The 26,430-nt window shown below is 43.3% G+C and overlaps 1 protein-coding gene across 1 annotated transcript in view; it reads right to left on the bottom strand.

Annotated features, from left to right (window-relative positions):
- CCDC83 (coiled-coil domain containing 83) overlaps window positions 1-25,835 on the bottom strand; it is a 63,667-nt gene extending 37,832 nt beyond the window's left edge. The window contains exon 1 of the mRNA XM_040426388.1: window positions 25,776-25,835. The gene's annotated coding sequence lies outside the window, so the exon portion shown is untranslated. The remainder of the gene's footprint in view (window positions 1-25,775) is intronic.
- Window positions 25,836-26,430: the final 595 nt, after the last annotated feature.

Genomic DNA, 26,430 nt, shown 5'->3' on the forward strand with positions numbered 1-26,430 from the left:
TGCTAAGGGAAGAGGAGACCCCTGTGTTGAGAAGGTCTACCCGGATGACCAGGGGACGCCCACCAGTCCGTTTAGGAGACTTTGACTATTCTGGTGGTGTCTCCTCCCAAACCGTTGCTACTGGTAATACTTTGTTGGACATTTGTGCGCAAGAATGGACTCCCCCACGTGAGCCCTTGCCTGTGATACACCCACAGGAAACTCCTGGGTAGTTCCGTTATTTTGCTGTTCTATCATGGACTTATTCATTGTCATGGACTATCCTGGTTATAATGTTACGCTGTGCCAGGTCAGCGCCCCCGTTCCATTTACTATCCTGAGAGAAGAGAACGACGCCCCTTGTCACTACCCTTCACTTTTGCCAATTGGACCTGATGTAATGTAAATGCAGATGAATTACATGTATGTATGCCTGCATGTCTCTATTTTCTATTTCAGGTAGAGATTCCAGTTGGGCGACCCATGATGGAGTACGAGGTCGTACTCAGCTTAAAGCAGTGGGGTATGTAGTGTACGGGAACTGTAATACCCGTCACTACCAAAGTGTCACTTGGTGTGCTGTCGTCCCTCCTAATTATGGGGAAGTTGTTATATGTCAGTTTTATAAAATGTCATGTAATGCAATGCTATGTGTTTCCCTGTTGCTGTGAAACTTGCATGTACAGGCCTGCAGGGGTGTCATTCCAGCTTCTAGTCGCTAGAGGGAGCTAGAGAGCCCTAGTTTATATAAGGCCAGACAGGGAAGCAAAAGGCAGTCTAGACCACAGCTCAGAAGTTTCTAGAGCCTGAGGAAGTGTCCAGAAGTTCAGAGAGACAGAGAAGCAAAGATCAGGAAAGCAAGAGGTACTCAGAAAGACAGAGGAGGTACTTATTAAAGCTATAGCCAAGGATATAAAGCCAGAACTAGGTTAATGGGCCTTGGTGAAGATATGCTATATTCCAGGATCAGACAGAATTAGAGTGCAAGCTCCTGTGCTGCAAGTCCTGTGTTCAACACTCTGTAATCACCTTGCTGTAACTGAATTGCCTGCATCGACCGAATTGCAAAATCGACTGTATGCCAAGGAACTGCGATTCCAATATTGTCTCTGCTTGAAAACTACTAAAGTTGGAGTTCTGTTTTAATACTACGTTTCCTCAATTTATTCCTGCATCCGCAAACGGCGTGCCACCGTTTACTTGGCACTGGCGTCACGAACTATTTCTACCTATACCTGCCCTTGCAGAGAGTCAGCTGTACCAGGTTAGTGTATATTGCACTACATCACCCAGAAACACCTACTGCACACAACTTGAGTACCCTGCACTTCAATACCCCTCAAAAACGCTCCCAGGTTATACGCCTCCTTAAGAAATCCCGCACAGGAATTTGCTTCCTCCAGGAGCTACACTTAAAGGCGTCCAACGTTCCTAACGTACAGAAATCCTACCTCTCTGAAGTAAACCTACTTGACACCTGGCGTCTAACACACCCTGGACTAGACTATATATTCATCTCCAACAACTCCATAGATATGGTAGAAAGCTCCAGCATAGACCCTATCATGGTCTCGGACCATGCCCCGACTTCAACACTAATACACTTTTCCAGCTTACCTACACAATATAAACAATGGCGGCTAAATGAAACGCTACTGGACAGACCCGCGGATGTCAAATCTCTAGAGCAAAAGCTAGCATGGTTCTTCTCTGAAAACGCTACACCTGGGATGCCACACACAACATTGTGGGAGACACACAAAACAGTAATGAGGGGAGAACTTATTGCACTTGGCTGCAAAGTTAAAAGGGACCAGCAAAAAACACTGCACTCTCTCCTTAAACAAATTGCAGAGAAGGAGTCCATCCATAAACGCTCCAAAGCACTAAATGCCCAGATGGAATTAAGCAAACTTAGAACTCAACTTAAAGACCACCTTAATATTTGCCATGCGAAGGCCTACCAATACTCCCAGTTCAGATTTTACTCACATGGAGATAAAGGTACGAAGCTTATGTCCTCCCTCATTAAGCAGCGGAAAGACTCCATGTACATCCCCAGAATAAAATCAGAACAAGGAGTCACATTATATAAGACGGCAGACATAGCCAATAAATTTCAGAAATTCTATAAGCAACTCTATGGACTGGCGGATCATAACGCCCCCATAAACCCCCTGTCAGACACAGCAATAGACCAGTTCCTGGAACATCTCAATCTCCCCCAAATTACATCACAAGAAGGGGAGACCCTTCTGGCCCCAGTCACAGAAAACAAAATTTAAAATATACTGACTTCAATGCCACTGGGCAAAAGTCCTGGCCCGGATGGATTCCCAGTAGGATACTACAAAAAATTTGCCACCTCCCTGGTCCCCACCTAACAGCCTGGTGCAATGCACTTCTTACTGGCAAACAGTTACACAAACAGTCGCTGGAGGCCACTGTAACCATTCTCCCCAAGCCTGGGAAAGACACCACACTCTGCGGTAGCTACAGGCCTATATCACTGTTAAATATGAACATAAAAATCTGGGCAAAACTCCTAGCCACACGCTTAAGCCTCCTACTACCAAAAATCATTCACCCTGACCAGGCAGGCTTTGTGCCCAGTAGAGAGGGGAATCACAACTCTTGCAGGATAGTTACAGCTATGCAATGGTCTATACAGCACCACCTTCCCCTGACCATCCTCAGTGTTGATGCGGAGAAGGCCTTCGACCGGGTGAACTGGGACTTCATGACAAAAACTCTGCACAGGTTTGGCATCCCATAACGGTTTCAGGACGCAGTCATAACACTGTATAGTAACCCGAGCGCGAGAATAAGAGTTAATGGCACTTTGTCGCCATCCTTCCCCATACGCAACGGGACGTGTCAGGGCTGCCCCCTGTCTCCAGCTCTCTACATCCTGGTGATGGAGACTCTTCTCCAGGCTATCAGAGATCACCCCGCTATACGGGGAGTCAGAGCCAACAATGACTCCATTGAATACACCAATGTAGCATATGCAGACGATTTACTGATAATGGTGTCCAACCCTGTCGAGGCCTTCCCGCATCTCCTGTCCCTATTCGAGCGGTAGGGTAAAGTGTCAAACTATAAGATGAACTACTCGAAGTCGGAAGCAATGAACATAACAGCTCCCCAACAAACTATAGCGGCCCTTAAAGCTTCTACTCCCTTCCACTGGCAATCTGAGTCCATCACTTACCTAGGAGTGATCTTCTCAGGAGACTCTTTTCCACATATCTTTGGGGAGGAAAAGGCGCTAGACTGGCTCACAATAGGTTAATACTGAGATGCAACCAAGGGGGCTTCGCCCTACCTGATATTCACACATACTACCATGCCATCCACCTGAAGAGATGGCTACAACTGCACGTCCCCTGTCACCGCACCATGGGCAACGAACTAGAAATTTTACAACTTTCCCAGGGTCAAAGGGCGGCTTTATGGGACTTGACCTCCACATCTCTACACAAAAGTGCTGCTTAAAGGCACTAGCTCAGTCATTAAACACCTCAATAAGGAGCATGATTTATTTTCTACTCCATCAGCTAAGATGCCTGCAGACTTAGCCCCATTCTCAGCTAGACCCAAAGTAGAACGAACACCTCAGATCTGGAGCCGGTTCAGGGAATACGTGATTGCAGATTTTATTAAAGGTACTAGAGGCGAACTTCCAAACCAGCACCCTCTTAGACAGGTTTGGGATGAATCCAGTTTTCTAGACCTTATAGAACTAAGATCCGTGGGCAAGACACTTCTGTCTAAATGTAATCCTGGCACGGCACCAACATGGTTTGAGAAGTTGCTAACACCCACCACGCCCCAACGCAAACTGATCTCTCTACTGTACCTAGCCCTGAACACCCCTCAATCTGGAGCAACACCACAATATATACCGACATGGGCTGCAGATTTGATCACAACATTTTCTGAAACAGACGTGCTACGCATTCATTCCCACTCACATGGGTTCTCCCGTTGCGTGAAAGTTCAGGAGCATTCATATAAAGTTCTCACACAGTGGTATCGCACACCAAAAAACTTATTTCTCAGTGGTCTTAGTGACAATGACAAATGTTGGAGGTGCAAGGAAAGTAGAGGGACTCTACTACACATATTTTGGACCTGCCCCAAAATACGACCATACTGGGACCAAATCTCAAAGGCCATCGACTTGACTTTGGGTACTAGTATACCACTATCACCGGAGTTGGTGCTTCTATGGCTGCCCACAAAGGCCCTATCACCCCCAAAAGGCAACCTTGCAACACACCTAATACAAGCAGCTCGACTGCTCATCCCCCAACGATGGCTTAGTACAGAGCCTCCAACATTCTCTCACTAGGTATCAAAGCTTGACTGCTTACATAGGCTAGAAGAATTAGCTAGTTGGGGCACTAGAACTCATGAGAAACACAGGATACTCTGGAACCCTTGGTTGACTTCCAGGCAATAACTTGGGGCCAATACTCTCCCGGTCCAAACACCTATACACCTATACACCTACATTAACACCTATACACCTGATTGGGTGTCGGATAAGTACACTAATAGGAGTAACAGAATTGGGTTCACCAAGGAGCTAGTCAGACACCTCGGACTTTCCATCGACCACACTGCCCAGTTAGAAGGGCAGGTTTCCCCTTCTCTCCCGATACCGTTCACATATAAATTGTGTTATGTCATTTACTGCAACTGCTCAAGTATATGACTTTCCATACTGCTTACAGGTCTCCTATATATTATTCTTATATGCCACACAACATTATATAAACATGTATACAATGCACTATATACTATGTTACATGTTATGTATGGTCATCTCAATAGAGGAAATATGACAAGGAATATAACTACTATGTCCTTGGCGTGTGGCGCATCATCCACAAGGGTGGGATGTGTGTTGTACGCTAGGGACGTTATATGCAATATAACATGGTTTTTTACATTTGTATGATATGCAAACACAAATACCTTTCTACGCAATGTACTATACTGAAAATGTTTTTACATACATCTATGTATATGGTTACATGCAATGTGAAACAATTTGATACCTGTGTAAACAATGCCAATGCCTTTGTATACTTTTCAGTATACTGTTCAATAAAAAGAAAATTGACAAAGAATATTACTACTATAATACTTCCTCCTATGTACAAGAATATTACTACTATAATATCATTTTTTGTCGACACTCGGCGAGTTTTCTCACTCTTTTTGTGGGGCAACAAACCTGCCAGAATTGCTTATTCTGTGCTGACCAGAGAGAAAAGGTTTGGCGGCTTTGGTCTGCCTGACATGCGCTCCTACTATGCGGCTTATCAACTATTCCGAGGTCTGTCTCTTCTTAATAACTCCTATGATGCGCCATATGAGCGCTCTCTGCTTACCACTAAAATGAGACGGATACTCTGGGGTCTATCCCCTTGTTCACCTGGTAGCTCCTCCTTCTTGCCCCTATGGAAGAGCCTATTGGTAGAATGGGCCAGGCAATACAAAGCCAAAGTGCTTACATTTCCTATCCCAGGCACACCACTCTCCTCCTTACAGTTCCACGTTCACCCGGAAGCTAAGACGCCTTCAGGCATCTGGCCTCTCCTGGTTGAGACTCCCATTAGTGAGTAACAGACTCCAGATGGGAACCTAGATTGGACTCCAGTCTTGAATGACCTCAAAATTAAAAATGCCCACTTTCTTCAGGTATTCGCCCTGCAGAAAGATATTCAATTAATTAAACTTCCACCTTCAACTACCACTAGCTCCCCTTCTTGGTTAGAAAAACGGATTTCAGACACATGTAAGATTCCTAAACCGCTGTCTACCATATATAAAGAATTACTCTCACCCTCCCCTCCTGAGCTACACTTCCTCAATTCTTGGGAAAGGAGCTCTCTATTCGGCTCTCAGATCCGGAAAGGGCTTTTATCCTCTCACGGTACAAATCCCCGGAATTTCTACACAAGCTCAACGCAGACATCTCAAGTGAGTGTTGGAGGTGTGGGAAGGATATAGGTTCCCTATCACACATTTGGTGGTATTGTGAGAGGATCAAAGCGTTCTGGTTAAGCATAGAAGCATTGATCAATGAGGTTTGTGCTACGCAGGTCAAACTAGATCCCAAACTGATCTTACTTTGGTGCCCCAATGACTTGCTTTCCCCCTGTAGATCTGATCTTCCCACTATGCTCATCACGTCGGCGAGATTGCTGATACCGCTGCTTTGGAAGAATGCTGAACCTCCTACTGTAATGATGTGGAGAGACAAGGTGGATCAGATTTATAGATTTGAAGAGCTGGCCCATTGGGAATCCTTCACCCGCCTTCGATTTCTTAAAATCTGGACACCATGGAAAAACTTTAGAAAGTTTACTTGACGGAGTTAGATATCTCTTGATTCCCCCCAACCCCCCCCCCCCTTACCATTCCTTTCCTTTCCCGTTATTCCCTACTGTTATTATTTTGCCATTAATGGTTTTATTTTAGACACCATGTACAGCTTTGATTTGCATTATTTGTCACTTCACTTCCATGAAATGCTTGTCATACTGCCTTTCATCAAAGTATGATGGTATGTGATTGTATGGTGTACTTTATTCTTTTAATAAAAAGAAATTTGGTTAAGAATATAACTACTATAATACTGCCTCCTATGTACAAGAATATAACTACTATAATACTGCTCCTATGTACAAGAATATAACTACTATAATACTGCCTCCTATGTACAAGAATATAACTACTATAATACTGCCTCCTATGTACAAGAATATAACTACTATAATACTACCTCCTATGTACAAGAATATAACTACCGTAATACTGCCTCCTATGTACAAGAATATAACTACTATAATACTGCCTCCTATGTACAAGAATATAACTACTATAATACTGCTCCGATGTACAAGAATATAACTACTATAATACTGCTCTTATGTACAAGAATATAACTACCATAATACTGCCTCCTATGTACAAGAATATAACTACTATAATACTGCTCCTATGTACAAGAATATAACTACTATAATACTGCTCCTATGTACAAGAATATAACTACTATAATACTGCTCCTATGTACAAGAATATAACTACTATAATACTGCTCTTATGTACAAGAATATAACTACTATAATACTGCTCCTATGTACAAGAATATAACTACTATAATACTGCTCCTATGTACAAGAATATAACTACTATAATACTGCTCCTATGTACAAGAATATAACTACTACAATACTGCCCTTATGTACAAGAATATAACTACTATAATACTGCCTCCTATGTACAAGAATATAACTACTATAATACTGCCCCTATGTACAAGAATATAACTACTATAATACTGCTCCTATGTACAAGAATATAACTACTATAATACTGCCCCTATGTACAAGAATATAACTACTATAATACTGCTCCTATGTACAATAATATAACTACTATAATACTGCTCCTATGTACAAGAATATAACTACTATAATACTGCTCCTATGTACAAGAATATAACTAGTATAATACTGCTCCTATGTACAAGAATAACTACTATAATACTGCTCCTATGTACAAGAATATAACTACTATAATACTGCTCCTATGTACAAGAATATTTATATATATTTTGATAGTGTAATGTTATCTTGGTTCGGGGGATGAGGACAATAGTGTTGCTGTTTCTGGATGAAAAAGCAGACCCTTTTATCTAAAATTGGACAATTCTCTAAAAAAAATTATTTTATTAGTTAGGGCTAATTTTTTTATTTTTTATTAATACCTGGATAATCCCTTAATTTATGTCCTAACCAAAACGTTGTCTCTGCAGTGTGCCCATGTTCTGCTAGTCATTATAACTAGATGATATGGGTGTAGATTATATAATATTACAAGAGAAAGGTAAAAGGAAATGGGAAAAAAAAGACTATTCAGCGCAGAGTCTACATCTTGGCCGGGACTATAGACAGAGTAAACAGCTGGATGTGGGTTTTCATTTAATCTTGACTTGAGGAACAGGTTCTTCTGATGAAGACCTTCTCCTGGCTCCTGGCCCGGGAGGAAAATGTGTCGTCATCTGAGGAAGAATCACTTCATTTATGAGCTGAGCTAGGAATGGGTTCTTGTTTGTTGTGGATGAAGAACAGCTGAGCAGACAGGAAGGGAAGTCCTCGGCCAACAAAAATTCATTATCCTCAGATTTTACACTCGGCCTGAAAGCGAAGCCTTGTAACCGATCCCTGAATTACTGGGGGTATAGTATGTCATACGGGAAACTCTGCATCAAATAGGCCTATTCATAGAAGCCTAAGTACACCAAATCAGGATGAAAGGAAACTGGCGCAATTCACTACTACATCTATGACTCAATGTCAGCGACATAGACCGAGCGAGACGTATGATCAGCTGCACAATTATATACCATACATCTGTTCTCACTGCCCGAGCCAAGACTACACATACAGAGCTGCATAACAACATCAAGGCCAGTGCACATACATATTATTGTACGCAGGTATCAAAGTAATAGTAATTATACTTGTGATAAATGAACTGGGCACTCTCAGGATACAGGGATCACACAGATATTTATTAATATATAAGGCAAAAAACGACAATAAAAGAGAGAATATGGCCCTCCTGTAGGAAAGCTATGTATAAAACAACACTTGCTCACTATAACCGGCACTCTGACTCTAGATGGATATTATAAACTACACATGGCATATTCTAACATTAAAACGACAATAAAAAGGTACATCATAGATTATTCACACAATAAAAGAATCGCACAATTAAAACGCATATATATCGCAAATGCTGAATTTTTACTGGGAAAACTACAATTGCGAGTTGTTCCCCAACTCACTGGCAAAGTTCTGAAGCTCCAAGGTAACAGTTAGAGGCACCGTGACGTGATAGTCCCACAACAAAACAGGTATAGCGGCGTCCCGCTCTATATTCAACCAGTAGCGTCCCACTGGGCTAATAGCATTTGAGTCTTGTTAAATCTCTTGTCAGCAAATATTTGATGAAAAAGATAGTCTTACCGGAAAGGTTCTCCTCACCACTTCGCTGCACACCGTCGCTCTGCTGGGTCGTGTTTTTAATTACCTCCAGGCTTTTTTGAGCGGTCAGGTTGTTAAAATCCCACGTAGGTAAAAGTTTGGCATGTGCAGCCCGGTCTCTGCTGTAGGCTGTCACGGATTCTTTATACTTGAACCTTATCGTGGTGTTTAGCAGTATGGTGCGAGGTTCCGGCACTATCTATTGGTCCTCACTCCTTAAAAATTCGGGGTCCTGTTAGAGCTAACAGGACCCCGAATTTTTAAGGAGTGAGGACCAATAGATAGTGCCGGAACCTCGCACCATACTGCTAAACACCACGATAAGGTTCAAGTATAAAGAATCCGTGACAGCCTACAGCAGAGACCGGGCTGCACATGCCAAACTTTTACCTACGTGGGATTTTAACAACCTGACCGCTCAAAAAAGCCTGGAGGTAATTAAAAACACGACCCAGCAGAGCGACGGTGTGCAGCGAAGTGGTGAGGAGAACCTTTCCGGTAAGACTATCTTTTTCATCAAATATTTGCTGACAAGAGATTTAACAAGACTCAAATGCTATTAGCCCAGTGGGACGCTACTGGTTGAATATAGAGCGGGACGCCGCTATACCTGTTTTGTTGTGGGACTATCACGTCACGGTGCCTCTAACTGTTACCTTGGAGCTTCAGAACTTTGCCAGTGAGTTGGGGAACAACTCGCAATTGTAGTTTTCCCAGTAAAAATTCAGCATTTGCGATATATATGCGTTTTAATTGTGCGATTCTTTTATTGTGTGAATAATCTATGATGTACCTTTTTATTGTCGTTTTAATGTTAGAATATGCCATGTGTAGTTTATAATATCCATCTAGAGTCAGAGTGCCGGTTATAGTGAGCAAGTGTTGTTTTATACATAGCTTTCCTACAGGAGGGCCATATTCTCTCTTTTATTGTCGTTTTTTGCCTTATATATTAATAAATATCTGTGTGATCCCTGTATCCTGAGAGTGCCCAGTTCATTTATCACAAGTTGCACGTTATTTTTAGTGGACTGGGTGTGTCCACTTTACTGAGTGCACCTCTGCTTGGTCTTTGTGTGTTCCTGTGCGCCTCATTTACTACTTTTTTTTAATAGTAATTATACACTTGTATATAGGGGGCAGTATTATAGTAGTTATATTCTTGTACATAGGAGCAGTATTATAGTAGTTATATTCTTGTACATAGGAGGCAGTATTATACTAGTTATATTCTTGTACATAGGAGCAGTATTATAGTAGTTATATACTTGTACATAGGAGCAGTATTATAGTAGTTATATTCTTGTACATAGGAGCAGTATTATAGTAGATATATTCTTGTACATAGGAGGCAGTATTATACTAGTTATATTCTTGTACATAGGAGCAGTATTATAGTAGTTATATACTTGTACATAGGAGCAGTATAATAGTAGTTATATTCTTGTACATAGGAGCAGTATTATAGTAGATATATTCGTGTACATAGGAGCAGTATCATAGTAGTTATATTCTTGTACATAGGAGGCAGTATTATAGTAGTTATATTCTTGTACATAGGAGCAGTATTATAGTAGTTATATTCTTGTACATAGGAGGCAGTATTATACTAGTTATATTGTTGTGCATAGGAGGCAGTATTATAGTAGTTATATTCTTGTACATAGGAGCAGTATTATAGTAGTTATATTCTTGTACATAGGAGGCAGTATTATAGTAGTTATATTCTTGTACATAGGAGCAGTATTATAGTAGTTATATTCTTGTACATAGGAGCAGTATTATAGTAGTTATATTCTTAACCAAATGTATTTTTATTCAAAGTAAGTAAGGCATATCAATCGATCACAAACCATCGTAGCATCACTGGTAAGGCATAGTCACAAATCGGTCATGGAAGTGACCACAAAGGCATGTCAGTGCAACACATGTTGTACAAAATGATACATCAAATGTGACAGACAAAAAAAATCAAATATAACACAAATAAGAGGAAAAGAGAGGGAAAGGAAAGGGGGGGGGGGTAGGGGAGTTTTCCCCAACTCCGTCAGGGGAACTTTCTATATGTCTTCCAGGGCGACCAGATTTTCAGAAAGCGGGAACGCGTGCAAGATTCCCAGTGGGCCAGCTCTTCAAACCTGTAGATCTGATCCACCTTATCCCTCCACATCGAAACAGTGGGAGGTTCAGTATCCTTCCAAAGCAGCGGGATGAGCAGTCTCGCCGCCGTGATGAGCATAGTAGGAAGATCAGATCTACAGGGGTAAAGCGAGTCATTAGGGCACCAAAGCAGAATCAGTTTAGGATCCAGCTTAACCTGCTTAGCACACACCTCATTTATCAGAGCTTCTATACTGGTCCAGAATGCTTTAATCTTTTCACAGTGCCACCAAATGTGTGACAGAGAGCCTACGTCTTTTCTACACCTCCAGCACTCACTTGGGAAATCTGCATTAAGCCTATGCAAGAACTCCGGGGACTTGTACCATCTCGTGAGCAGCTTATACGAGTTTTCTTGTACCTTAATACAGCGGCTAAAGCCGTGAGAGTGTGTAAGGACAAAAGCCCTTTCCGGGTCTGTAAGGTGGATGGACAATTCCCTTTCCCATGAAGAAAGGAAATGTAGCTCAGGAGGGGAGGCTGAGAGTAACTCCTTATAAAGGGTAGACAGCGGTTTAGGGATCCTACGGGCATCTGATAGTCTCTTAGACAGCCAAGAGGGGGTTCCAGAGGTGGTGGGGGGTGGTAGCTTAATCATCTTAATCTCCTTCTGCAGGGCAAAACTCTGTAGGAAGGAAGCTTTTTTGACTATAGGGTTATTCAAGACCGTGGACCAATCCAGGGACCCATCCAGGGACCTAATCTCACTTAAAGGGATCTCGGCCAAAAGAGGCCAGATACCTGAGGGCTTTTCGGCTTCCGGATGGACATAAAACTGTAAAGAGGAAAGCGGAGTACCCGGTATGGGAAACTCAAGTGTTCTATCCTTAAACTGCTTGGCCCACTCAACAAACATACCCTTCCATAGGAGTGGCAAAGAGGAACCACCCGGAGAACAAGGGGACAGCCCCCAGAGAATCCGCTTCATTCTAGTGGAGAGCAGAGAGCGCTCAAGACACACATATGGAGCACTATAAGTGCTATTGAGGAGGGATAGACCTCTAAATAGTTGAAAGGCCACATAGTAGGAACGTATGTCGGGCAGACCAAAGCCGCCAAACCTCCTCTCTCTGGTCAGCACCGAATAAGCAATTCTGGAGGGTTTACTTCCCCACAAAAAGAGGGAAAAAAACTCTGCGGATGTCTACAAAAAATGAGTGCGGCAGCCAGATAGGCAACACCTGCAGAAGGTACAAAAATTTAGGAGCTATAAAGGTCTTGAGGTAGTTCCTCTTGCCACACCAGGAAATAAACGGCAGTCTAATAGAGTGCAGCTGCTTCCTAACTGAGGACAATAAGGGGGCATAATTCAGAGCAAATAAGTCCTTCGCCTGAGCCGGGACGTGCACTCCCAAAAATACTATGTCTTTTGTAGCCCAGTGAAAGGGGGTAGTATTCTGAAGGGCCTCTTTAACCGATTCTGGACAAGTAACATTTAGGGCCATTGACTTGCTATAGTTGATTTTAAAGTTTGACACATAGCCAAACTCCTCAAAAAGAGATAAAAGCCTAGGGAAGGATGTTTCGGGATTGGAGGTCATGATAAGTAGGTCATCTGCAAATGCGGCTGTCAAGTGGGTCCGAGAATCAATGGTCAAGCCCCTAACCGCAGGATCCTGCCGGATCTTACACAGCAAAGTCTCCATCACTATGACAAACAGAGATGGGGAGAGAGGGCACCCCTGCCTCGTCCCATTAGATATGGAAAAGGAGGGAGAAAGCGTACCATTTATTTTGAGTTTGGCAGACGGGGCTGAGTACAGAGTGAAGATCGCAGATATAAACGAATCTGGGAAACCAAACCTCGACAGGGCCCGCGACATATAATGCCAACCGACCCTGTCGAAGGCCTTCTCCGCGTCCGTGCTCAGCAAAGCCAGAGGCGTAGAGGAGCTTCTAGCCCAATCCATAAGGTGGAGCAAACGTATCGTGTTTTCACAGCCCTGTCTGCCACGCACAAACCCCACTTGCTCGCTATCAATAAGATCCGGCAGGATCAGCTGTATTCGCTGCGCCAGAATCTTGGCCCACCACTTGACATCCGCATTTAGCAGTGAAATCGGGCGATAACTGCCACAGTGGAGGGGGTCTTTGTTTTCTTTATGGATTATAGTTATGTGGGCCTCTAACGTTTGGGGGGGTAGAGAGCCTCCAGACAGGAGGAAATTACAGAGTGCCTGAAAGTGAGGAGTCAAAACGTCTTTGAAGGTCTTGTAATACGATATAGGGAGTCCATCCGGGCCTGGACTTTTACCTGAAGGAATGGAGGAAAGGACCTTGCCAATTTCCTCTCCTGATACAGGGGCGACTAGTTGGGAAGCTTGTAGGGGACTAACAGAGGGCAGCTTCAGAGTGGACAGGAACTCATCTGTGGCTTGCTCAATAGAGGCTGAACCAGGACGGTCTGGAGTGGGGAGGTTATATAGATCCGCATAAAAAGCACTAAACGCTTTCGCTATATCGTGAGTCGACTTGTGCTTATTGCCTTTCGCATCTAGAATAGCAGGGATAAATGAATCCGCGTGGCGTTGCTTAGCCATGGCAGACATCAGTTTACTCCCTTTGTTCCCATGAGCATAAGCTTTAAACCTGGAGCGGAATATAAGTTTCGCTGATTTGGCGTTGAGCAAGTTTTTCAGTCCCGTCCTGGCCTCCGCTAATTCAGCAGCCACAGCCTGAGCCTGGGTTTGCTTATGGGTCAGTTCAAGACTCGCTATGCGGGACAGCAGGTCATCTACAGCCTTGGAGCGCAACTTTTTAACATGCGAGCCCAGGGAAATTAATTCTCCTCTACCCACTGCCTTATGAGTCTCCCACAAGATGGAGGGGGAGGGAGGAGGGTCGCCCACTGCATTAAGAGAGAAGAATTCAGACATAATCCGGGAGATTCTAGCTGCATTGGTAGGGTCGGAGATCAATGTGTCATTAAGACGCCATATTCTCTCTCGTTTAGGAAGAGCTGTCATAGACACTCGGAGAAATACTGGGGCGTGATCAGAAAGCGTAATGTTCCCAATCCTCGTGTCTACCACCTGAGAAATATGGGGGGAGGATAAAAACAAGTAGTCCAACCTATGGAAGGATTTTTTAGCGTTTGAATAAAATGTATAATCCCTACCAGAGGGATGCATAGTGCGCCACACATCAATAACCCGCAACTTCTTCAGCGCAGTCTTCAGACGTCGCAGAAGTTTGTGGGACAACTCAGACCTCTGAGAGGACGAGTCAAGGTCAGGCTCCAGGGTCACATTAAAGTCACCTCCTAATATAAGCATGCCCTCACTAAAAGCCTGTAATTGCTCAAGAGTCCGAACAAGCCAGGGGATCTGACCCCTATTGGGGGCATATAAATTAGCCAGGGTAACAGGCGCGTCAGCGATGTGCCCCTTAACGAATAAGAAGCGACCATCAGTGTCCGCAAGGACAGCGGAGTGTTTGAAGGGTAGGCGCTTGTGGACGGCCACGCTGACACCCCTGCTAGCCGAGGCAAAAGAGCTATGGAACCATTGTGAGAATGCGTTTTGGGACAACTTCGGGATCTTCCCTGATTTAAAATGAGTTTCTTGGAGGAATACAACGGAGGCTTCATCCTTCAGTAACAAGGAGAGCACCTGAGACCGCTTACATGGCTCGTTCAGACCCTTGGCATTCAGTGAGGCAACTACAACAGAGGCCATAGTGAAGACAGAGGAGGCCTGTCGGCCCAGAGCAAGAGGACATCCAGTCTGGAAAGCCACGGACGGAGTAAGGAGAAGAAAGGGAGGAATGAGGAGGAAGGGAAAGTCAAAATAAAAATAAAAGACATAACAGATGAGACAGTAACACAACCCAAATAACAAAGAATGTCTCCCCATGGACAGGGAGCACGTGACCCCACCCAGCATCTGATATGATGGAGATCCTTTTTCATAGCGGCGGACAGCCGGGATCTATCAGAGGGGGGCTCCTGTGGGGCCACCGGGGGTGAGGGAGAGGACATAATCAGTAACATAACTGACAACAGTGCAGACATATAACCCCCGCATAACTAACAGTGCATTCAGTGCTCTAATGCACAGCTCGTAACCCGCATCTCATGCAGGCAAGGTAGTAAAGCATAGGGTCAGGCCCAAAACCCATGAGAACGGGGCAGTGGGCCAAGACCTAAAATAAGTCCAAAACCTATGGACAAACGATGAAAATTCAGCTCAGACAGAGCCAGACAGAGTTCCTACGTCCTGGGACCCAGCAAAGTCACAGAACATTGAACTCAGTGAAGAGTGAACAAAAGCGCCTTCAGCGCCTCCCGGAACAGAGTCAGGTAACAGGTGCTTGCGACCGGCCTTTTCCTTGTTTCCCAGCTCTGGAAGGTGAAACTTGCTGCCACGAATCTATACCCGGAGGGGTAGGCAGGGGATCCCCTTGATCAGCCGGCATCCACGAGGGAACTGTGATGGGTTCAATCCCAAGAGGGCCCCAAATAGCTTTCAGGTCACCCGGGGTCCGCACCGTATACTGCCTCCCGTTTTTCAAGATGGTCAGACCGAAGGGATAGAGCCATCGGAATGGCGTAGCTGTGGCTTTAAGGGCCTCTAGGAGCGGCTTCACGATGCGCCTCTTGGCTAAGGTGGAGGGGGCCAGATCCTGAAAGAATAGGACTGGGGTCTCGCCGTACATGATGCGGTCGGCCTCCCTTCCCGCCTTGAGCAGTGCAGCAGTGTCCACATAGCTTAATATGCCGCAAACAACATCCCGCGGTGGCTCACCAGGTTTTGGCTTGGGCCTTAAGGCCCTGTGGATGCGCTCGATCACAATCGGAGCTGCTCTCTCAGCTCCCAGCAGGGAGGAGAAAATTTTGCATGCGACTGAATGAAGCGCGTCAATCGCAATATTTTCGGGTAGGCCGCGGATGCGAATATTTCGCCGCCGGCTCCGGTTCTCCTGATCCTCTATGCGCATCAGCGCGTCGTTTAGCAAGTCTCTGTGGGTTTGCAGGGCTGCACGGGTCTTACCCTCATGCACCAGGATGGCTTCCTGTGCTAGCTCCAGGGACTCCACACGATTCCCAATCTGCCGCAGGTCTCCTTTTATCTCCTCCAAGTCCTTTTTAAGAGGTGCAAGAGCAGATTCCAGGATGTCCCTGAGATCTGTTTTGGAGAGTGAGGAGTTTGTTTGCAGTGGTCTGCAATCTGATACATCAGAAGTGCTTCCTGCCTCAGAGCCTTCCTCTGCCTCTGAGAGCTGCCGCGCCCTCCTGGTTGTTTCAACAGCAGCAGGAGTCCTGGACTGTTTCTTGAGGTATTTATCCATCTCCGGTTGCCTGGAACGGGCCCCTGTCGGCTCTGGTGTCTCAGGGTGTCGATCCTTGCCTGGTTTCCCCATTGGCACTGAGTAAATAGCTAATAAAAGGGGCTATAATAGCTGCCAGGGAGAGGAGCTCAGGAACAAGCAACCATTCAGCTCCAAGGTCAGGCTCCGCCCCCCTATAGTAGTTATATTCTTGTACATAGGAGCAGTATTATAGTAGTAATATTCTTGTACATAGGAGGAGTATTATAGTAGTTATATTCTTGTACATAGGAGGCAGTATTATAGTAGTTATATTCTTGTACATAGGAGGCAGTATTATAGTAGTTATATTCTTGTACATAGGAGCAGTATTATAGTAGTTATATTCTTGTACATAGGAGCAGTATTATAGTAGTTATATTCTTGTACATAGTAGCAGTATTATAGTAGTTATATTCTTGTACATAGGAGCAGTATTATAGTAGTTATATTCTTGTACATAGGAGGCAGTATTATAGTAGTTATATTCTTGTACATAGGGGCAGTATTATAGTAGTTATATTCTTAACCATATTTCTTTTTATTGAAAGAAAAATCAAGGCCAAGGCCCACATATGACATTGCAAAGATGACATTAGATTGCAAAATAGTTATCAAGCCTGCATATCACGTAAAAGCATTACAAGTTATAATTCTCATTGATCAGAGGCTGGTATTCAAGAGAAAGGAAAAGTAAAGGGGGGAAAAGAACAGTCAGGAGGGAACGGGGGGGAGGGAAACAAGGGAATGAAAAATATCTGCTCTTCTATGTAAAATTCCTATAAGCTTTCCATGGGGACCACAATTTTAAGAAGCGAGAGCGTGAGTTATTTTCCCAATGCGCCAGCTCCTCAAAACGATATATCTGGTCTACTTTATCAGACCACATTGGAAGAGTCGGTGGGGAATCATTCTTCCACAGAAAGGGAATAAGTAATTTAGCCGCCGTAAGCAGCATCGTTGGAAGGTCATGTTTGGTGGGAGTGAAAGAACTATTGGGGCACCACAATAGGACGAGCTTAGCATCCAGAGATATCTTAGTATTACATATCTGGTTGACTAATGTCTCGATTCATTTCCAAAATGGTTGGATCTTCCGACAGAGCCACCAAATATGTGACAGAGAACCAGTATCTGTGCTGCATCTCCAACACGCTTCAGGGACTTCTGGGTTCAGTTTATGCAAGAACTCAGGTGTCTTGTACCACCTACTGAGAAGCTTAAAGGAGTTCTCCTGTATCCTCGCACAACGAGTGAAGCCATGTGAATGAGCCAGGATAAACGCCCTCTCCGGCTCCGTAAGGGACAAAGATAGTTCCCGTTCCCAGGAGATCACATAACGTAGCTCTGGGGGTACGGAGGAAAGTATTTCTTTGTACATCTGAGATAATGGTCTAAGGGGAGGTTTGGCAGCTAAAACCCTCTTTTCCAGCCAAGAGGGGGAGCTATTACCCGTGAAGGGTCCAATACACTTTCTAGTATCCCTTTGGAAATTTGCCAGATGGAAAAAAGGTGCAGCTTTAACCTCAGGGAGACCTAATACTGAATCCCAGTTCAAACTACCATCCGGAAGAAGGACATCTCGCAGAGGAATGTCAGCGAGCTTAGACCAAATCCCGGAGGGGTTTAACACAGAAGGATGAATGTGGCTTTGTAGTAATTTAAGTGGCATAGAAGGATTAGGGAAATTGAAAATTTGGGACCATTTTGGACCACTCCACCAACATACCTTTCCAAACCGGGGATGAGTAGTTGTGATTAGCTGAAATAGGTCTAATGCCCCACATAGTAAGTAGTTCTTGGTTGGTAAAAAGTGCATTTTCAAGACGGGCGCAAAGGGAGTCAGAATGGCGAGACATAGTAGCTACGCATCTACATAGTTGTACAGCAGTATAATAAAGCTTCACATCTGGCATCCCAAAGCCTCCGAACCTCCTGTCTCTTGTGAGAACAGAATAAGCAATACGGGGTGATTTGCCATTCCAGAGAAAGCGTGTGAATACCCTACGGATTTCAGTGAAGTATGAGTTCGGTAACCAAATAGGGAGGGATTGCAGCAGGTACAGAAATTTGGGAAGGATAAAGGTCTTAATGTAATTCTTTCTCCCTACCCAGGAGACAAACGGAAGTTTCAGATTTTGTAGATGTGTACGAACAGTTTTCAGGAGCGGTATATAGTTAAGGGAGGCCAAATCCTGAACATTAGCCGATATATGAGTCCCCAAATACGTAATGTCTCTGGAGGCCCAAGTGAATGGAGTTGCACGCTTAAGAGCATTAATTACAGCTTGTGGGCAGGAGATATTGAGTGCCATGGATTTCCGATAGTTAATTTTAAAATTGGATATAAACCCAAAGTCTTCAAATACGTTCAGCAATTTGGGCAAAGCCTCTCTAGGGTTGGAGGTCAAGACTAAAAGATCATCCGCGAATGCTGCAGTAACATGTGTGTCAGAACCTACCTGAAGGCCTTTAATATCCGGGTCTGCCCTAATTTTACACAAGAGTGTCTCCATCACTAAAATGAATAGTGCAGGAGAAAGGGGGCACCCCTGCCTCGTCCCATTAGTGATGCAAAATGGTGGTGACAACGTGCCGTTAACTTTGACCCTGGCAGAGGGGGACGAATATAAAGTATGAATAGCTGTAATGAATTGGTCTGGAAGGCCAAACCTTGACAGGGTCCGCGACATAAAATGCCAGCTGACCCTGTCGAAGGCCTTTTCCGCATCAGTACTAACCAACACCAAGGGCTTAGATGATTTTTTGGCCCAATTTACAAGATGTAGAAGCCGTACAGTATTTTCCGACCCCTGTCTGCCATGGACAAAGCCAACTTGTTCTTCATGCACAATGTCAGGTAGAACATCCTGGAGCCTAGTGGCCAAGATCTTTGCCCACCACTTTACATCATTATTAAGCAAAGAGATCGGCCTATAGTTACTGCAGCAAGTCGGATCTTTATTTTCCTTATGTAGGACAGTAATGTGCGCCAATAAGGAGTGTGGGGCCAGGGAGCCAAGAAGGTAATTGCACAAATTTCTGAAGCGGGGAATTAAAACGTCCTTAAAGGACTTGTAATACGCAATAGAGAAACCATCTGGACCCGGGCTTTTGCCTGAGGGGATGGACATGAGCACCTTATGAATCTCCGAGTCAGTTATGGGTCTAGTTAGCTGGGATGCCTTGATCGAGGATACTGAAGGAAGATCTAGAGTCTGCAAAAACTTGTCTGTGGCCTCTGAAAGATCACCAGCCGTAGCTCCTGTAGGGGAAGGTAAGTTGTATAAGGCTTCATAAAAGGTGCAGAATGCCTTGGCAATATCTGGGGTAGATTTGTGCATTTTACCTTTGGGGTCTTTAATAGAGGAAACAAAGGAGTCAGAGAACTGCTTCTTGGCAATCGCCGACATCAGTCTGTTTCCTCTATCCCCGTGCGCATAGGCTTTAAATCGTGAGCGTAGGACCAGTTTAGCAGAAGTGACATTTAATAGATTTTTTAAGCGTACTCTAGCTTCAGTAAGCTCCGTCAGGATGCGCTTGGCCTGTGACTCCTTGTGAGAGGATTCAAGGCGAGCAATCTCTGCTAGTAGACCATCTAAGGCCTGCGTCCTCTGCTTCTTCACATAGGCCCCTAATGCAATAAGTTCTCCCCTTATTACTACCTTATGGGATTCCCATAATATGGAGGGAGAAGGGGGGGAGTCTGATGTGTCGTTAAGCTCAAAAAATTCGGAAATCGAGGCCCTGATTTTGCAAACGTGGGTAGGATCCAAAATCAAGGTGTCGTTTAGACGCCATAAGCGTTCTTTTTTCTGTGAACCAGATAAGGAGAAGTTAATAATAACAGGAGCATGATCGGATAGCGTGATACTACCAATCCGGGCCCCAGAGACATTACGTATGTGCGAGTCAGACAAGAACAAATAATCTAATCTATGAAATGACATCTTGGCATGCGAATAAAATGTATAATCTCGGCCATTGGGATTCAAAGTTCGCCAGATATCCAGTACCTTCAATTTTCTCAGGGAAGTTTTAAGCCTTTTCAAAAGCCTATAAGAAACAGACGGTCTACCCTCTGAGGTGTCTACTGCCGGCTCTAGGGCCACATTGAAGTCGCCCCCTAAAACTAACAATCCATCAGAGAAAGATGACAGTAAAACAAGGGTCTGAACGAGCCATGGTACTTGGCCTCTGTTAGGTGCATAGAGATTGGCAAATGTGACTGGTGAATCCCCCAGTGCCCCCTTTACAAAAATGTACCTACCCTCAGGATCAGCAGAAATAGCGGTGTGCTTAAAAGGGAGATTTTTGTGCACGGCAACACTAATCCCTCTACTGGTTGAGTCATGCGTACCATGAAACCACTGGACAAATTTCTTAGGAGGGAGGTTGGGGATTTTACCTGTTCTAAAATGAGTCTCCTGTAAGAAGGCCGCTGAGACTTTATCCCTCAGGAGAAGAGAGATGATTTGAGACCTTTTGCATGGCTCGTTCAGCCCATGTGCATTTAGCGAGGCGACCACAATTGAAGACATATTAATATATGTTCAAGGGAGAAGTGGCATGATGTACCCATGAGAATGCTAAAAAGCATATAGTATATATGAGCAGAGTGGGGAAAATAAGGAAAAAGGGGGAAGGGAAACACAAAAAATAAAGTAAGGAAAGAAACAATTAACAGGTTAAACTGGCAATAACCCAGTTCAGTCATAGTATTCATTTGAAAAATGAGTGCTTCACCTATCACCATCCAAGACAGGGTTGGGCTGGTGAGGGGGCAAGTAAAGCACCTTAGGGTCTATAACAAAAAAGACCAACAACAAAAAAATACGACCAGCTCCGGTATCCGACCGGTCATTACCCTTCAGGTGGGGAACCAAGCTCTCAGTTCAGAGATAATGTCCAGCAAAGGATAAAGAAGCGTTACACTTCTGTTGTGACGCCATATTTCAAATAGTGAGCATGTAAAGATCAGACAGGCCCCAAAACAAACAGGAAAAGAAGCCAGATCTGCCTTTAGCAAAACTATAAACTGAAGGCTGAAAAAACAGGTATCTCCAACTTATAGAGGGTAGCGGCAACAGGAGCCTACAAACTTAGCTGAAAATAACATAAGTCCCATAAATCAGGTGGGAGCTCTCTCCATCTTGCCTTTTCCCGGGCGCTCCGGCCTACCTGATGAGGCCTTTTGCCATGCCGAGACCCGCGGTGGAACAGGTAGGGGGCCATCTTGATCGGCCGGCAACCATGAGGGGATATCCACAGGGGGGACATCCAGTGAGTTCCAAACCGAAGCGAGATCCGCAGGAGATCGTATGGTAAGCAATTTACCGTTTCTGGAGACAGCGAGCCCGAATGGATATAGCCACCGAAATGGCGTGGATGTGTTCCTCAGGACATCCAGGAGGGGCTTCAGCAAGCGCCGCTTCGCCAAGGTGGATGGCGCCAGATCTTGGTACATCTGAAATGGTGTGCCTTCATACTCCAGTACCTCCATCTCTCTCTGTTTCTTCAGGAGGGCCGCAGTGTCCACGTAACTTAACAGGCCGCAGAAGACGTCGCGTGGAGGTTCCTGTGGTTTAGGCCTGGGGCGCAGCGCCCTGTGTATCCGTTCCACCACAAATCCTGCCGCTCTGTCAGGATCCAGCAACATGGTGAAAATTTTGCGCGTCACTGTCGGTAAGGCCTCAGCCGCAATCGATTCAGGTAGGCCGCGGATACGTATGTTGCGCCTGCGACTACGGTTTTCTTGATCTTCAAGCTTTAAAAAAGCCTCATTCAGTAAGGTCTTGTGAGTCGCCAGCACCTCCGATGCTTTCCCTTCATAGGCCATAATTGATTCTTGTGCTGCTTCTAATGCAACCACTCTCTGACCCAGATGTCTCAGGTCATCTTTTATATCAGATAGATCTTGTTTAATAGGCGAGAGAGCAGACTCCAGGACACGTCGGAGAGTCCTCTCTGAAATAGGGGGATCTCTGGGTCTCCTGTCTGAAACATCGGAGCCGCTGCATGCATCGGAGAGGTCTCCTATATCAGAGTCATGAGCAGCAGATTCCGCCATATTAGGGCCTTTCTGCGCCACAAGCCTCAGTGTTTTCCGGAGATATTTCTCCATCTCTGGCTGCTTGGTATGTCGCGGAGTCGTCTCTGCACTTCCTCTAACCTTGTCTTTGCCAGGTTTCCCCATAATAAGGCAATTTATGAGCTTAAATAGGGCAAATGAGCCGGAATGCTGGAGGAGCTCAAGCTCCGCCCCAGTAGTTATATTCTTGTACATAGGAGCAGTATTATAGTAGTTATATTCTTGTACATAGGAGCAGTATTATAGTAGTTATATTCTTGTACATAGGAGCAGTATTATAGTAGTTATATTCTTGTACATAGAAGGCAGTATTATAGTAGTTATATTCTTGTACATAGGAGGCAGGATTATAGTAGTTATATTCTTGTACATAGGAGGCAGGATTATAGTAGTTATATTCTTGTACATAGGAGCAGTATTATAGTAGTTATATTCTTGTACATAGGAGCAGTATTATAGTAGTTATATTCTTGTACATAGGAGCAGTATTATAGTAGTTATATTCTTGTACATAGGAGCAGTATTATAGTAGTTATATTCTTGTACATAGGAGCAGTATAATAGTAGTTATATTCTTGTACATAGGAGCAGTATAATAGTAGTTATATTCTTGTACATAGGAGCACTATTATAGTAGTTATATTCTTGTACATAGGAGGCAGGATTATAGTAGTTATATTCTTGTACATAGGAGGCAGTATTATAGTAGTTATATTCTTGTACATAGGAGCAGTATTATAGTAGTTATATTCCTGTACATAGGAGCAGTATTATAGTAGTTATATTCTTGTACATAGGAGCAGTATTATAGTAGTTATATTCTTGTACATAGGAGCAGTATTATAGTAGTTATATTCTTGTACATAGGAGCAGTATTATAGTAGTTATATTCTTGTACATAGGAGGCAGTATTATAGTAGTTATATTCTTGTACATAGGAGGCAGTATTATAGTAGTTATATTCTTGTACATAGGAGCAGTATTATAGTAGTTATATTCTTGTACATAGGAGCAGTATTATAGTAGTTATATTCTTGTACATAGGAGCAGTAGTATAGTAATTATATTCTTGTACATAGCAGGCAGTATTATAGTAGTTATATTCCTGTACATAGGAGGTAGTATTATAGTAGTTATATTCTTGTACATAGAAGCAGTATTATAGTAGTTATATTCTTGTACATAGGAGGCAGCATTATAGTAGTTACATTCTTGTACATAGGAGCAGTATTATAGTAGTTATATTCTTGTACATAGGAGCAGTATTATAGTAGTTATATTCTTGTACATAGGAGCAGTGTTATAGTACTTATATTCTTGTACATAGGAGCAGTATTATAGTAGTTATATTCTTGTACATAGGAGCAGTATTATAGTAGTTTAATACTGCCTCCTATGTACAAGAATATAACTACTATAATACTGCCTCCTATGTACAAGAATATAACTACTATAATACTGCTCCTATGTACAAGAATATAACTACTATAATACTGCTCCTATGTACAAGAATATAACTACTATAATACTGCTCCTATGTACAAGAATATAACTACTATAATACTGCCTCCTATGTACAAGAATATTAGTAGTTATATTCTTGTACATAGGAGCAGTATTATAGTAGTTATATTCTTGTACATAGGAGCAGTATTATAGTAGTTATATTCTTGTACATAGGAGCAGTATTATAGTAGTTATATTCTTGTACATAGGAGGCAGCATTATAGTAGTTACATTCTTGTACATAGGAGCAGTATTATAGTAGTTATATTCTTGTACATAGGAGCAGTATTATAGTAGTTATATTCTTGTACATAGGAGCAGTGTTATAGTACTTATATTCTTGTACATAGGAGCAGTATTATAGTAGTTATATTCTTGTACATAGGAGCAGTATTATAGTAGTTATATTCTTGTACATAGGAGGCAGTATTATAGTAGTTATATTCTTGTACATAGGAGCAGTATTATAGTAGTTATATTCTTGTACATAGGAGCAGTATTATAGTAGTTATATTCTTGTACATAGGAGCAGTATTATAGTAGTTATATTCTTGTACATAGGAGCAGTATTATAGTAGTTATATTCTTGTACATAGGAGCAGTATTATAGTAGTTATATTCTTGTACATAGGAGCAGTATTATAGTAGTTATATTCTTGTACATAGGAGGCAGTATTGTAGTAGTTATAGTCTTGTACATAGGAACAATATTATAGTGGTTATATTCCTGTACACAGGAGTAGTATTATATTACTTATTTTTTAGTACATAGAGGGCACTATTATAGTTGTGATATATATTTATATTTTTATTTTATTTATATTTTTGAAGGGACTGAAATATAACTGTATACTATGATAAATATTACCACCACATAGTCACTGAGTGCATGTTTACAGATCTTATATAAGTGTAGAATGCAGATGCAGTGTAATATCATCATACCCTGACAAACAGCATAAACAACAGGGTATTAACATTTTTTTGCATTTGTATTTGTTGCCCAGACATCTTTGAGCCCTCACTTTGCAGCACATTTTCACTCTCTTTAGCAGCACAAAACACCTCGATAAAGGACTTTTCATAGATCCATCTTCCTAGCCAGTAGTGCTAGCCATGTGTCCCCAATGACACAGATTTTCCAGGTCCTATCAGCCACAGACTGTCCCCTAATTCAAGGTTTCTCTAATGCTCTAAAAACACAATTTACTACATAAACTATCAAACCTATCTACAAACATGAGAAACACAAACAGATTCCTAATCCAAAAACTATAGAAATAGGTGTCGTGAGCCAACATAAAAATGAAGTATCACCTTCCTTGCCATATTATCCCTACAAAACATTATAGTTAAAACTCCAAATAATACCGCCATACACAGCTTAAATAATACTGGGTGGTTTTACTTTTTACATGGGGTTCTTATTCTCAGTGGTCCTCCAGCAAACAGGACCCTGGGCAACTGCCTAGTTTGCCACCCTCGAAACCGGCCTTAATTTAGAATATATACATTAAAGAAAGACAGGAGAGGCCTTACTGAGACCTTCTCCTGAGTGATACTGTGATCAGAGCTGTACACACTGCCCAGGACAGACCTCATTCCCCTGAGTGTCAGCTCTTGGGTTGTAAATATAATAATGTCCAGTCACCCACCTGTACTCAGCAAATGAGGAAAACTGTTCCTGGATCTTACAAGTCCTTGCAACAGCCGCCTGATCCGCAATCTACAACATTCTGTTGTCATAGCAACACCTGACTGGATACATTTGTATCTGTGCTGCTGGCTGTGTTCTAGCGACACCTGCTGTTCAGAGAAAATATAGCACATCAGTGCCCAGTTTGCTCTGGTTTGTCTCACTGTTTTTTTTCTGTAAAACCTAATGGAAGATGATGGTTTATGGCCACAGTCAGTGAAAGAAATGTCTGTCCTGACAGAAACCTTCTCCATCTGTAAGAAATGTATCAGATCTTCCTCTGTAGTGATAGGCGCCATTACTGCAGCTCGTAATCCATCAGAAGCTGCGTTTTCTTGTCAGGTTAAAGGGGTATTCCGGTAGGTACAAGTTATCTCCTAGCGAAAGCAATGTACTCGGCTAACTCCGGAACTCCCATAGAAACGAATGGAGCGGCTGTGCAAAGGGCCTGCAGGGGTGCAGGTAGGACCCCACCCTATCTGATAGTTATCCCCTAACTTGTGCCTACTAGAATACCCCTTACTGTGCCTAGGGGATAACTTGTGCCTACTAGAATACCCCTTAAAAGCGAATATGTCTCCAGTGACCTCCCTATCAAACTGTTTGCATAGACA

This window comes from Bufo bufo, chromosome 3 (genome assembly GCF_905171765.1).
Source record: "Bufo bufo chromosome 3, aBufBuf1.1, whole genome shotgun sequence".
Classification (NCBI taxonomy): domain Eukaryota; kingdom Metazoa; phylum Chordata; class Amphibia; order Anura; family Bufonidae; genus Bufo; species Bufo bufo.